Raw genomic sequence first — 12,002 nt, 5'->3', positions numbered from 1 at the left:
ACTGATGCATTATGGCGACAGAATAATACAGGAAAAGTTGTGATGCCCTTGGCCCTATTGAAAACAGCTCTGACCTAATTACACTGCCCCACGATTACAGGGAAAGAAGTAATTGCTGCACGGATAAAAGAATCATTGTTCTGCCCCGCGCTGAACTCACATGTTGCAAATTTCATTAGCAACTGCCTCACATGTCAGCAATTTTCAGCCGGTCACGTGCTGCAAGTGATCAAAGGTACCATACCCTGGCCTGAAGGACCCTTCCTGCACCTACACATTGACTACATTGACATGATCAATGTTTGTCAAGGTTACAGATACATGATTGTAGTAGTGTGCCCATTTTCAAGGTGGATCGAAGCTGGTTCATGCTCTCATGCAGATGCATTCAGAGCAGCCAAATTCTTTGTGAGGGAGGTGTTCCCGAGGTGGGGAGTATGCAAGTGGTCAGACAATGGCCCACACTTAGCCAATGAACTGTTTCAGCACGTAACTGCCCTTTTGGGAATTAAACATAAGTTTGCATGCGCGTATCACCCTCAGGCAAATGGCGTCTGCGATGCCTCAATGGCCTCCTAAAAGAAGAGATAGCAAAGATCCAGCAAACAACCAAAAAGAGTTGGCTGTACTGCCTCCCTTTGACCTTGTGTGAGTTGAGAAACAGACCAGGGTCGGACCACCACCCCACACCCCACGAGGTGGTGACCGGACGTCAAATGCACCTACCACTCACACCACCATCAAGGGCAACAACTGACTGCAATGCAACAAGTACTGTTTTTGGTGAAGAAATGCATGAGTATGTCTCGTCCTTGGTTACTAGTGCCGCTATTATCTCTCAACAGATCTAACGGACACAGGGCGGGTTGAAGAACAACCAACATGGAGAAGCAACCAACGAGGAACAAGAACAACCTGCACAGTGGACAGTGAAAGAGGGAGACCAGGTTCTCCTGAAGAATAACCGTTGAACATGGCATAATCCTAGATTCACAGGTCAACACTTGGTGGAAAAGGTGGCCCCTAGAGCAGTGAAAGTGAAGGGTACTGACGTGTGGACACACATCCACAACATCAATCCCTACAAAGCACAGACCCTCCCTCACCTCAGCGAAGGGGCCAACGCTTCAGCAACGACAACGGATAACAACAACAACACAGTACAGACAGTGGATACACCAAGCGGCATAAACAACCAATCACCCATAGCCCACCCTATGATCACTAGATCCCAGGCAAAGATCATAAGTTAGCTTAAATTAACTCCCACCAACCACCAGTTAATGAAGAACATTGTCAAAACAATCTGCAATATACACCACACTGTGTAAACACGTGCATGCTCTCTTCACTTTTTGTCTCGCACATGCAGGTATTGTGCATTGCTATTGTGTATGTAATAAAAAGAAAAGGAACATACGTCACTGAAACATACGTCACTGCCCAGGGGTAAATGCTACCCGCGGATGATAACACCACAGAAGCACTGTCGCACCAGGTTGTGTATGTTATAAAAAGGCCAAAATACTTAGGACGAAGAAGAATATGTGTATATTATAACACGTTCCTTATGATAATAGCACAATCATTTCCATTCTCCACGCAGCATTACCCGCCCTAAGAAATAGGATGTTAAGGAAAGCGTGGGAACAGCTTTTTCGCCTGGGCATTGAATGATTACTTGATACGCAGGGCTTAAATAAAAGCACTAACAATAATAACGCATATTTTGAGAGATTTTCAGGTGGGCACCTATATCATCTAAAGTAAAGTAGCTGCAGGACTGCAGCAAAGGTAACAGAGACATGCCAGTGGTAATAGCAACTGTAATAAAAATGTTAGGGATATTCTTCACCACTGGTCTGATTACTGCCGCTGTCTGGCAGGCCTAATATGCTTTCTATGTGATGGCATCTTCCTCTAATAACATTTCCGCTACCATGGCTGCAAGGACCATGGCGTCAGGTGGTACAAGTAGTACGGGGCCCAACATAAAGAGGGATAAACATAGTGTTTCTATTGATGTACATGGGGTTCACACATACCTTACTGAAACAGCACACATTTCCAACAACTTGTGGTACAAGCACATGTCCAAAATTGGTAAGGACACGACTAAGGACAACTGCTATGTGTGCTTGTTGATCCCATACGCCATGAGCGCCTCAGGAATGTTCATGGCAACTGAAGTACCTGCAACAACTGCTGAATGCTTGTTATATCTAGCATTGTTCCAAACACGTGGACGATTTCAAGGGAAAAGAGCAACACTAAGATGGAAATCAAGGTCGACCTACCCATACGAAGATAACTTCATCAAAACACTACCAATGTATAGCGAATCGTGGCAGAAGAACAAAGAGCTCAAGTACATAACAGATGTACCCAACAAAGGAGAGACAGAAGAAGTTTCACTGAATTACCTACCATGCGAGTGTTACGCAAAAAAAGTTGCTGGTGAACCAGGATGCTGGGAAAGGCCACTAATATTAATATACGGCAAGGTATACACTAAAGGCAGATGGGTGGATGGAGTTGTAGGAAGTAAAATGTTGACTTTGCAAAGTCACTGGTGATGACAGTGCAAGAAGAAAATGACAAATGTTACAAAGAATGGACAAAGAGTGCAGCACTGGTAACATGGTTAGATAAAGAGGAGGAACCCATAACAATACTTCCACTCACAGCACCAACACTGTGTTACCAGCATGATGGAGAAGTTGATGTTGGAGCAAATGATGGTTGCAAGAGAACGATAAAGATTCCTGAGGGGGAGGTGCAGGAACAGCAGTTCTGATGGACCACTATTGGGCCTGCGGAGCGAAGGCATACAATAGCTTGCCACCGTTGTGGAATGGAGTGTGCACTATGGTACACATCAACGTACCATCACTGGTAGTACCGCAAAAACACGTCAACATGGAGAACTTCCCTAAAATGAACAAAGGGAATAAAAATATGAAAAGGTCACTGAAGATGGGAGGAAGCAAGCAAAGGAACAACACTACCCACCTATCCAGAGTAAGAAGACAAGGAGAACCACTAAAAGGAAACGACCTGTGGGGAAAGTCAGAAACAGCTCTGAGTGACATTCCACCAGCACACAGGCTATGTAGCAGAGCGGCAATGTTTTTGTCCTCCATCGTACATCCCGGGGTGCAGGCATATGCAAATGCGAAGTGGCTCCAGATAACAAGATGGGAGCTAATGATGACAATATACTCCACAGTTAACAGATTCAACGAGATAAAGGAAGAACTAAGGGTGATCAGGATGGTGGCCCTACAGAACAGATATGTGCTGGACATCCTGACAGCAATGGAAGGAGGTGTTTGCACAAAAATTGGGAGCTTGTGTTGCACGTTTATTCCTGCCAATGACGAGGACAACGGCATGCTGTCTGAGGCAGTATCACAGATGGCCAAGATGCACACCAAGATGGAAGAAGAAGCAAAGGGAGTGAAGAAGGACAGTAGCTGGTTCTCTTACATCTGGTCCCGGATGCCATCATGGCTCTCAGATGGTCTTAAGGCAGGATGTATAATATTAGGAATGGCTTTTTTGATCGGGATAAAGGAATGGAGGGAAAGATCAACACGTACTGTTGAAGAAATGATCGGCATGCACGTCCTAATGCCAGCTGAAGACGACCAACACACAGACCTCATTATTAAGGAACTTCAACGGCTGCGCCAACAGATAGAAGAAGCAGACTTGTATCCACCATCAATAAAGGTTGAGAACCCAAGGAACTCAAAAAGCTACGTTGGAAAATGGGTTTATTGCAAACCCGGTGGCGGATGTGTTTATATGTAGTGGTCATTTGAAGATCCTGTGGACCGGTACGGACAGTTGGCAGGAATAACGAAGGTATGGTGAGTACGCAGAGACAAGAGAGTGGATAATTTTGTGGACGGCAAGTCGACCAGAGGGGGGACTGAATAGGGAAAATGGGATGATCCCTTCCCCCGATTCTCATCCAGACCATGGCCTAGGACATCACGACCCAAGCACCCACCGCGAGAGGAATTTGACCTGCTCACGGCCACCCCAGATGTCAAGATCCACTGTGGCTCCGCCCCACACAGCCAGGGAAACTGCCCGTAAATCAAACCATGTGCTGGAACCTCAGGTGGAGCTGACATCAACCATATGGATCAATTCGATTAGACAGCAACCAGAAAATACTGCCATCTTTAGAGATGCCATGATGACATAGCCAGCGGACAAGAACATACGTGCCACAAACCACATTGGTCAGCCACACACCAACCCACACGAAGAACATACTCAGTGCTATGTAGAGGACCACTTTCACTCACACATGCATCGTTGTTATTTTTCACATAGGCCACCTACAGCACCGCAGAAACGCAAGATGCCAGAAGAGCTTGTGTACATGTTTGCAGACGCTTCCTCGCCACTAAAACCATGAAGATGTAACCCTGTATATGGACTAATGCATTTGAAACTATGTTGCCCCTCGTGTCCCCCATATTATGGACTATGTACTGCTGCCCATAAGCCAGGCCAAGGTAGGTCGCAAAGCCAGAGTCCCCTGGCTGGAGCAGCTCAGACAAAGCTGCAAGGTGCTGATCACGCAGAACGAGCCCTGACGAGAGCCCCGCAGCCAAGGCCGCAATGTTGCAACCTAAATGCTGCACTCCCGCGCCAAGGTTACACCTGCCACTGCTAAACGCTCCTCAGAGCCAAAATACTAATTAAATGCTCATAATTCTGCTCCAGACACGGTCTCACAACACATGACCAGGCCGTCCTGATACGATGCCAAGCCCCAAGGGACAGAGAAGTTCTGGGGTCTCACGTCTGGGATCCAGACTGCAACAATGAAGTGACAAATTGGACACCAACAGCGATGGGAAAGGCGCAAACACCAGCTAATAGTCAGAGTCAGACCTGTCCATTGTCCGCCACTGACACATAGTCATACTTTGTAGCCAGCAACAGGTACTCCGTGAACTGGGAACAGCGATGGTCCCAGGCTTGGGGGCTCGCGGGTGGACCAATCAGAATACGAGGAGCTCACCATTGACACCACTATAGTTTAGCCAATCACTAATTGTCCCCTTGGAACAATTCTCTTGTAGCAATTATTAGGGACAGCCCAAGCGTACCACCTAACCCTTTCTCCACCACTAACAGTTTTTTCTATATGTGTCTATACTAACCCTACCACTCAGGGAGCCAACCCGAGATGGCATTAGGCTTTGGGGCTAGTCTTCCCAGGTGATGCACGTAGCCGCGTCATACAGCTAGAAAAAGGGCCTGCGAGCCCACCATGAACGAGATGTCTCCCGGATGCCTATGACCTGAGAGCTTGTCCCTGTCTGTTTAATGCAATAAACAGGAGTAACTCTTTGCTCTTGTGTGTGCCTCATACTCCTTTGGGACGCTGGAGGAGTTGGGGCCCCCCCAACCCCGGAGGTCCGCAGACAGCCCTGCAGCCCCCGGGAAATTACCCCGACAGTGGTGCACAACAAAGGCCTATCCCATGTATACACAAAAGACAAAACTGTTGTATTTTCCAATGCTCGGACGCAATTGAAGTGACTGCAGTCAGATGATTACTGGTAACTACAGTGTATTGAGTTTAAATTGTGGGTATGGGCATGCTCAAATTATGGAATTTCTGTTTTGCTCAATTACTGTTGTTTACAAATAAAGGTATTAATTAAGAAAATGATAGCGTTATGTAAAATTAACATTAGAGATTCACCTGGCATAGATGGATTCAGTTCATATACTATTCATGTACGAACATTACATTTTTACCTACTGACACTGTTTAGAGCCCTATACTGTTCAAATTTGGTTTTCAATCAAAATGTATTTAACTATGTTTGCAATTGTGTTTTTTTAATGTAAATGATGATTCACAGATAACAGTAATACACTTTTACTAAATAGATATATGCCAAATAGTATCTTGTTTCATCTGCATGCACAGTTGTATTCAATATTTCTATTCATGAATACATTGTTTTGACATTTCTGTCAGGAACAAATCTCATGCTATTAGTTTATCATTCCATCAAGGTCTAGTATGGCCACAATGCAAAAGGACCCATTGAACATTGGAAACAAAAGGCCTAGTCCTGACCTGCCCTGTCCCTCCCTAAACACCCCCCACTATCCCACCTGTCTCGCCATCCCACTCCCTCCTTTTGGATCCAACCAGAGTAACACTGGATTGTTTTTCTCTCTTCCACTACTTATGTTATCAATATATGTTTATATATATAGGTCTTGTGGCAAATTGGTATAACTAATATACGCACACAAATGCTTATCCACTATCACCCCCCAATACCTGTCTCAGAAAATTGCGAGTCAAGACTACCAGACCGGTGATATCTATCCATGCTCATCGCCTGTCCCTACCAAAAGTGAAAAGAGTCAGATGAGGAGGGTCAGCTTCCCTACAGTGGCTGTGAACCACTGGAATGCCCTCCCCGCAGATCTAAGAGCAGAGGACTCTTATTAGTCCTTCCGAAAAGGCTTAAAAACCTGGCTATTTGCCTAAATGGGGCCAGGATGTTACTAAAACCCTAACTTTTTTAACCAAGCCTTTCTTCACAATGCGTTTTGACTGATGTGAGTACTATTGAATAAAAAGACAATTGTGACCATACTAGCATGCAGAAAAGCCAAAAGGATGGGCTTTCTCATTTACAGTTTCCATTTTAGAGTAATCTGGAGAAAAAAATTAATATATATGGAACTTTCATTATACTATTGTGTATACTTCAGTGCTCAAAGAAGTGCACATGGCTTACGCTTGCTATTGCGCTTTCTCCCCATCCATTTATTCTGTTTATTTATGCCATTTTTGTCAATATATATTTTAAAATCATATATGTATTCTTTTGGCACTATTTATATCAAACTGTCCCTGGTTCACACAAACGTATTTGTTGTTGTTTTGCCAAGTAGTCATCAGGCAATGGGATTGTGTCAGGAAAGCAGCATGCAAATTGAATCTTCTTTTTACAGGCTTATTCTATTGCAGCCAAATGATCTGGAAGAAAGCGCCTAATCCCACCTGCGGTCCAGGCCCTCTCTGCCAGATTCTCACAATTCACCCGATGAAACGGTGTCAGCCAAGGAAACTCAGGCAGATTCCAGATTCTCATATCTGTTAATGCTCCATGCACTGAGCTCGTATGTCTCTCCTATAAATCCGAATGCATGCAGAGTGGAAATTCAGTATTGCCGTCTGTCATGAGAGAGATGGCAGCCACCATTTCAATGGAGACCTATGATGGTGTCCAGCTTCTTTGTGGACAAAAGAGTTCTGATCCTGCATAGAGGCTTCCGGATTTCCCACAGAGTGTGGTAACCCTTAGCAAAGTCGAATTTATCTTTTCTTTTTGTAGTATTCAAAGATCGTTGCTAGTCTTTTTTAAGCAGACTACTATATGAAGACCAGTCAGCGTGCTGAATACTAGTCAATTACTATGATATGATATGATATTTTATTTTATTTATATAGCGCCTATACACAAGTGTTTCAAAGCGCTTCAAGGCAGGGGAGGGAGCAAGGGAAAACACAATAACATTCTTGCAAGGCCTTGAGACATTAAGAATGGGCAAATAAACGATTGTACTAGGCCTGACAACATTTCTGATAGTGCAAGAGGATTGACAATAACTGAGGGAAGGATGTGGAGTGGGGAGTACAGGAGAGGAACAAACAAGGCTATCATACTAGGCCTAACGACATTTCTTCTGCTACCATAATCTTAAACAAATACTTGTGTCTAGTCTTTTAGCCTACATTACCACTATTGACCACTACTGAGAAGACAAAAAAAGATGAAAAGAAAAACTTCCATGTTGGTCTGGGAAATCCCAGGAAATCCTTGGAGAAAGCGGGGGATGTGGAAAAATGCATCCCGTTCTTTTGTTGGGTAGGCCCCAGCTATGATGGGGCCCTTAATGTATACTGATATGACCATGTTCATTATTGCATAAAAACAAAGGAAAATTCCAATCAAGGCTTCTACTGATGCAGTGCTAAATTACAGCACCTTTACCTTGCCAGAGCTTTGCTCAGAAGATAGCTGAAAAGCGGGGTTATAGAGTGAAAAATGCAATCCACAGAGTGAATGTCATTTCTTGAGGGATATGGAAGGTGACAGAATTAAGTTCCCTTTCCATCCCAGTGTGGATTATATAAAACTCCAAGTGAAGCAAACTGAGTGCACATCTCGCGGCTTCCACGTCAGCTGAGGTATGATTCGAAATTTCCCGTAAAATAAAAATGCAGATCTAATTTCAATGAGACCGCACATACTGGTTTGATTCTGAAATCAGTTTTGTGTCGTGTATGAAGATGATTAATGATGCTGTCGCTCTGAATCACCCACTGCCTGTGTCAGGGGTTCTGTGCTGCCTTTTGGTAGGCACGCATGCATTCATTTTGAGTGCTTTGAATTGGAGCAGGCTCGTATGACTGAAATCAATTGACTTAACAATGTTCGTTTATACGCCGAGTTTAAAGGGTGCAAACAAGCAAGGCCAGAGACTTCCTACTGCTCAGCTACGTGAAGAGGAGTTGATGGCAGGGGAAGCCTAAAAGGATGGGCTGGAGTGCAAGGTCCTACATTATTGCACTCATAAAAAACGTGCCAGTGGAAAGTGGAATGCATTGCTATCATAACCACACAGTGAATGCATAGCAGATGGAAGGGGAGGGGCGCTGTTCAATCCGCATATAACTGATATAATGTTTCTAGATGCAAACACCTAATTTGTATATCAAAATGCTGTCCACCTGCTGTGCGTTCATCTAACATTATAGAGAAAATAAGGATATTTTCACTGCTAACTGATTTCACATTACACAACCCATTTGTATTGGTTGTGAAAAAGAATAGAGTGCATCATTTAGTACAACTGAAGTTAAAACAACAAAATAATAGATATAATTAAATAATATGTCATTCATTTTCAGATGGATGTACTTAGGCAGAAGGTCAAAGGTTAGAACATAATTTATTCCGTTTGTGAAACTTCGCGGTAGAGATTTATTTTGTGCCTGATGCTAATTTATTGAATCACGCTTTGCATTTTTGCAGTGATTAACTCACTTCTGCTAACAATTTCTTTTTAGCGGACTGAATCTTCTATTTACAATCACATTTTGCAGGAATGCATGGCGTTTTTATGGCATAACTTTGCACAAACTAGTATTGAGTGGGTGGTGGTGTTTTGCTTTTCTTGGGGATGATGGGGGGTGATGCATGGACTCAGAGTATCCACCCTGAAGCTAAGCCTGGACAAAGCACATCAAATGTGACCTACAAGTTACTCCAATCTTTTTGAAGTAATTCTTCCAATCCCAGTGTACAAAAGATGTTTGGTATCGTTGAAATCCTGATCGGATTTTAAAGCTGGCTTCTGGGTTTTTCGCGAGGATTCATGGTCCCTTCAGAAGTCTCAGTTCTCGTCGAATCTCAGACTTCTAGGTTCACGAAGCCAATCAGAGCACTACAATCTCGTAAAATACGATGACGGTATTCTTTCAGTCAATCAAAGCCCTGGAATCCCTACAAAATAGTTCGAGGTTCTATAAAAGGGCCATCTCACTTCCTTTTTCTCTTTGGGTTTTGCCAGGTTGTGAGGAAAGGGGTTAGACAGTGCAAGGACACACTCAGAGTTTGTTTGATGCTTTTGGAGAGTTTTGAGTAGAGCTTTGAGTAGAGTGGCTTTAGTAGAAAGGTGTTTGTTTTTGTGAAATGTGTGCTTCCTAGGAGTGTTTTTGTTGTCCATTTTTGTGCCATTTGTCTGCTTAGTGTTTGTTCAGCTTCCCCCATTAAAAAGGGAAAACAAACATTGCCCTTTTCACTTGTATGTTTTCTATTTTGTTATAACCAGATACAATGTAATCAATCCAAAATCATTCCTGTGTAGCATGAAATCACAGAAAAACACAAAAAATACCCCAAACGTATTCCTTTCCAGGCTCCCGACACATGTTTGTTGTTGCGCTTGTCTCATCTCCTCATTTGATGATGTGTTGCATTGTCATTGAGTCTTGACTTCTTCTTTGGTTCCTTTCTAGTTCTTGAATCTTTGGTCTAGTACTAATTTCCCATGTGTTCGGGTGTTTTTGGACATCCTTGTTCTTTTCTTGAAGAGAGTAATGCTGCATATGCAATACCGGGAAGAGAATAACACAGGAATAGGGAGGAGGAAGAAGAAGAGCTATGTTTCAGCTAACAGGAGGAGGAGGTTTCTCCCATGATTTAGAAGGAGGGGAGTTTCACTGCACCACTGATCTTACAAGTTGTCTGGGGAGGCTGCTGGGGCATAGATCGAATGGGAGAGGAGGCATGGTCTTTACCGAAGGCCCCCAAAGAAAGGAAGGCATGGAAGGCAGGGCCTCAGATGTAAGTGCCCATGCGCAGGGCCTACAGTTGAGCAGCAGGTTATGCTGGCAAACAGGAGGAAACAGGAATGTTCCTCAAGTTGAAGGAAGGAAAGGAAGATTGAAGTAAATGCCCTGAAGGTGGGATGGGGCCTGTCTAGGTGGAGCTATTGTTGAGGGTGGGTGGTCTCATCACCCAGCAGGGAGAGAGTGCTGAGGAGTGAGAGGTACTTAAAGAGGAGAATGTGGTGGTGCAGCAGGTACAGGAATTACCTGATGGTTAGGAGCTGAAGGATGGAAATAAGGATGCACAGGAATCCCAGGGGTTGAAGAGCTCTACCAAACTCCTCACATTTCACATTGTGCTGTGTATGGAAGTGTAAAAGCAAAAAGAGAATATCGAGGCTGAGTACCACAAAAGGAAATACACCAAACGCGGGTTCAAAAAGATACACAGATCTTTATTCTATAACTGAACAGTTTTCAAAGGACAAAGCAACAGATAGCTATCAGGCCCTCAGTACATCACAGCGAATACCAGCCCTGCTCGGTGTGAGAAGTGAGTGGGACTGTGCATCAGAATATTCACTCTTTTATACAGTTTTGTAACATGATGTTCAGCCCCTCTGTATGTTAATAATTCCCAATATAGGGTTTGTGCCGAGTTCACCTCTGACTCGCCCAGCTATATGCTTATGGATCACCTTCAGTTTACATGTTCAACAAATCACAATGGCAACAGTATATTCTCGGATTTAACATAAGCCTTAGTACATATTTTAATACAATGCAATTCAACAAGTGTTCACGTTTAGTATTTACACAACATTGTGCTTAATATATGCTCGCGGATCAGTTACGTTGGCACAGGTAATCCTTGATCTATAGGTCAACGAAGGACACGGTCTCATTACATGACCCTAACATTTGGCCTACGGGCAGTTTAGGCATTAACTTGTGTGCAAAGGTCAAGACGGCCATGTTACAAACAGAAGAACACTGTTCAACATTTTAGAACACAGGGTGACTTTGGAGCGAGAATCAAAATGGCGGAAGAACCTAAAATGGCGGCTTAAATGATCTAAGGTCAGAACCTTGCAACACGAATTTCTTCGCAGAGGGACTAGGCTTAGGCCAATATATACAATAAAGGAGGCACGATATAATATCCCGTTCAACAAACCCTCCTTTTGGCCTAAGCCAAGCGCTAAACTACTTCTAGTCCCTTCACGAGTAACTCCACGTCTCAATGTCCATACATCCTGAATCACTATCGGAGATGTCAATTGCCATAAAATCAGTTACTAAGATTTCTTTCAGCATGTATTCATTGGAGTTCTTCTCTGGGGCATATGCCTCGCATCCTAATGTACCCATCGCCTATGCGCAACATCCCCTTAGCATCGAACACATACCAGGAAGACATTGTATACAACAGCAAAGAAACAACATAATTCCTAAAATGATCAGCAAGTCCGAAATTAAATAATATGCTTCCATCCCCAAGATCGCAAGAAGTCCCAGAATCAAGCGCTAAGATCCCAATTTCCCTCGGGAACATGCACTTCTGAACTTAGGACATGCAGATTCTGTATTGCCTTGAAGATAG

The sequence above is a fragment of the Ambystoma mexicanum genome, chromosome 5p (assembly GCF_040938575.1).
Source record: "Ambystoma mexicanum isolate Mex_15411 chromosome 5p, UKY_AmexF1_1, whole genome shotgun sequence".
In the NCBI taxonomy this organism is placed as follows: domain Eukaryota; kingdom Metazoa; phylum Chordata; class Amphibia; order Caudata; family Ambystomatidae; genus Ambystoma; species Ambystoma mexicanum.
The sequence above is the reverse complement of the archived record's forward strand: the minus strand, read 5'-3'. Positions refer to the sequence as shown.